Source organism: Anas acuta, chromosome 1 (genome assembly GCF_963932015.1).
Source record: "Anas acuta chromosome 1, bAnaAcu1.1, whole genome shotgun sequence".
Taxonomy (NCBI): Eukaryota; Metazoa; Chordata; class Aves; order Anseriformes; family Anatidae; genus Anas; species Anas acuta.
The window spans coordinates 143,369,522-143,372,485 of NC_088979.1; the positions used below are offsets into that span (position 1 = coordinate 143,369,522).

General features: G+C 42.2%; 1 long non-coding RNA gene across 2 annotated transcripts; it reads left to right on the forward strand.

Moving 5' to 3' along the window:
• The first annotated feature begins 226 nt into the window (after positions 1-226).
• On the forward strand, positions 227-2,560 carry LOC137845388 (uncharacterized). Of its 2 annotated transcripts, XR_011090206.1 has the most exons (3): positions 227-486; positions 926-1,144; positions 1,860-2,560. It is a non-coding gene; the product is annotated as an uncharacterized lncRNA (long non-coding RNA). The 2 variants fall into 2 exon arrangements; XR_011090204.1 differs by having other exon boundaries at positions 926-2,560.
• The last annotated feature ends 404 nt before the right edge of the window (positions 2,561-2,964 follow it).

Below are 2,964 nucleotides of genomic sequence, written 5' to 3' on the forward strand. Positions count from 1 at the left end.
CAAATTGGAGAAAAGCTTGCAGGGAACAGCAAGGAGATACTTGCAATTGATGCAAGAGATAAAACTGTTGAGAAGAAAAACGCTTTTCTTCTGCCTTTAAATAATATTCTAAACACTCTTTCTGTGGGTTGCCATAATGTTCTTTCATTGGGTGTCCTGCTATTTATTTATCAAGAGCTACCTCATGGCTAATCAGAACTTTATTGGTTGTAATAGGTACCAGCTGTTAACAGATTAAGACGTCAATCCAAATTCTTTATGCAGTATTTGTAGTTGGGAGCAGGAGCTGATTCTCTCCTGAGATGAGCAGCACAGTGATCAATGCCAGATAACTAATAAATTCAGGTCCACGAAACCCTGTTACTGAAAGGCAATCGAAAGGGGAGGCTGGTCCTGGCATGCAGTCACAGGGTTGCCTGAGAACATATGGGGTAAAATGGTGTGAGGAAACAGCCCCCAGGCAGTCACAGAGCAGTGCTGAAACACGTAAGTTATGGCAGTTGAAAACATGGCACCTCCCTGCCACCAAGGCTGGCCGAGCCAAAATGGCCACCCCGGGTACGTGGCTGGGAGGGACTTCTTGTTGTGACCCGGTGGTGGCTGCACAGGCGGGGCCGGCTGGTGCTGCCCGCGGGCCGATCACAGCGGGGCGTCAGACCAGGTGGGCGGGTTGCTATGTGAAATGTCGGCCCGAGGGCAGAGCAGACAGGGGGTGGTGTGGCTGGAGGAGGAACAGAGCCCGTTGGGGGCTGGCAGGGGCAGGGCGTTCACCACAGCCCGGGGGCTCAGGCTCGCCATGGTGTGTGCTGTAGGCGTTGAATAAAAGTCTTTCACCTTGTTAACATGTGAACGTGGCCACATTGCTCTGTTGGAAGTGACCATCTGATACTGTTACACACAGAGTTAATATGATTTTTTTCCTCAGGTGTACAGCACTTGTCTCAGAGAAGGCCTCACACTGTTCAGCGATACCTTAACTGGACTGATGTGTTGAAAGAAGAAAGCAAGCACCGGCTTTTCTCTGCTTTACGTCTGTTCTTGCTGCAAAGCAGTGTTTGCAGTGTGGGAACTGATGAGGAGGGGGAACATTCAGAGGGGAAGATGGCCCGCATGTTGTTTTGTCCACTTTCGTGCCAGGAAGGCGGTATGCAGCTGCACAAGAAGTTATACATGGAAGCTAAGGATTTGTCCATAGCCCTATGCTCCCCGTGTCACTGTGTCTGCTTCTGGGAGCTCTATTTGCAATAAATCAGACTCTTAGTACTACAACTAAGGAGAAAAAAAAAAAAAAAGTAGCCTAGTGGTTCTATTGTTCACCTCCTGCGCAGGTCTGATGTATCACAAGTAGATATAGTAGATATATAGCTTCAACGTTTATCTATTAAATATTTTTATTAAGTATGCTTTACCGTTCTGTGAACTTAAATATTTCATTTCTGTCTGTGAAACTGGACAGAAAATAGTGATGAGAGAAATATCTTGGCTGTTGTCTATCTAATCCTTAATTTAGCTAACCTGCTGTGCCACTCTGGGTAAATGAGACATGGAACCACAAAGAAACAACGTATAGGCAATACGCCCTTCAAGCTGAGAAAGTATTAGTATAAAAAGGGCAAATTATAGAAGCAGATAATGACTGTAATAGTTCCCAAGCTTAAAAACAGATGCATGCTCTGTGCTTTACAATTCTCATATAAAAGCATTTACAGTCTTGCAGAGACAAAATTGAAAGGCAAAACAAAGAAACCTTTAATCATAGCTGGAACATATTTTTAAAATACCAGAAAGGTAGGGGCTGGGTGGTTGGAAAATGAAGAGTGGGAAAAAAATGGACCACAGTTAACCCTTATTTTTTCTAGGATAACTCACTTGAAACCAATGCTTGCTACAGAGATATGGTGAAGCCTAAAGAGAAATATCTTCATTTTCTAAAAGTAGAAAATGCCAGCACACAACAGCTGGCATCTGGAGGTAATCTTCAGTGTGAGGTCTGCGCTGATACTGGGTCCAGAGCTCGTCCTCTTCCCTCAATGTCACGGCTTTAAGTCAAAGTCTGGCCAGTACAGAAAGTCATCAACATCTCATGAAGAAAGGAACTACAAGGGGATGGTCTTCATGTGAGCTCTGATGAGTGGACATTGGGGTGTGACTAGCTATGTATAAAAGGCATCATACTAATTTATTATCTGACTGATCATATACAATATCTCCAAGATGTCCTGAGTCAGCTTGCCTGGTAGAAATGGGTCATGATATTAAGTGACTATACTGAGAGCAGCCATGGTGAGGAGTGCTTTCCCTACATCATTACCAAGAAGTTTGAAGGTTTATTTTTGTGGACTGCCATCAATACCAAGTTCAGCCACCGGTTTCGTAACACCCAAAATGGTGTTTGAAAATATGTTCCTCACTTAAGACCTCAAGCATCTGCATTCCTGGAAAGTGTTAAATGACTAAGTGATATGTGATAGATCAGAATGCCTTTATAGTTTCATCTTTATAGCAAAACAACAGGTGAACTTTAGTTAAAGGATTGAATAAAAGAGGAATACAGAGAATAGTCCTCTCATGATTTTTATGTCCTCCTTCTCCCCCCCCCCCTTTTTTTTTCTGAAACTTAGTAAAATAACAAAGTGGTATGACTTTTACATGAACCAGTCTTTGATCCTCCTCTAGCCTCTGATGTATTCCTTAGGAGTTAGTACAAAGCAAACTTGACTATTAGAAATAGTTCTGCAACTCAGGTGGAAAACATACAAAAAGTCTTGTGTGTTTTATCTTTCTCAAATGGTTTACTACTACTGTGCTTTTTTTGTTCCTTGTTATTGAGGGGATCACATTGTGATCAGTATTCAGATTCCTTTGTTTACTACTGTAAGAAATAATTAAACTTAAAGCATTAAACATGACAGAAAAAAAAATCAGAAAACTTTCAGTCATTTTTAATAAGCATTTTTTTTTTCC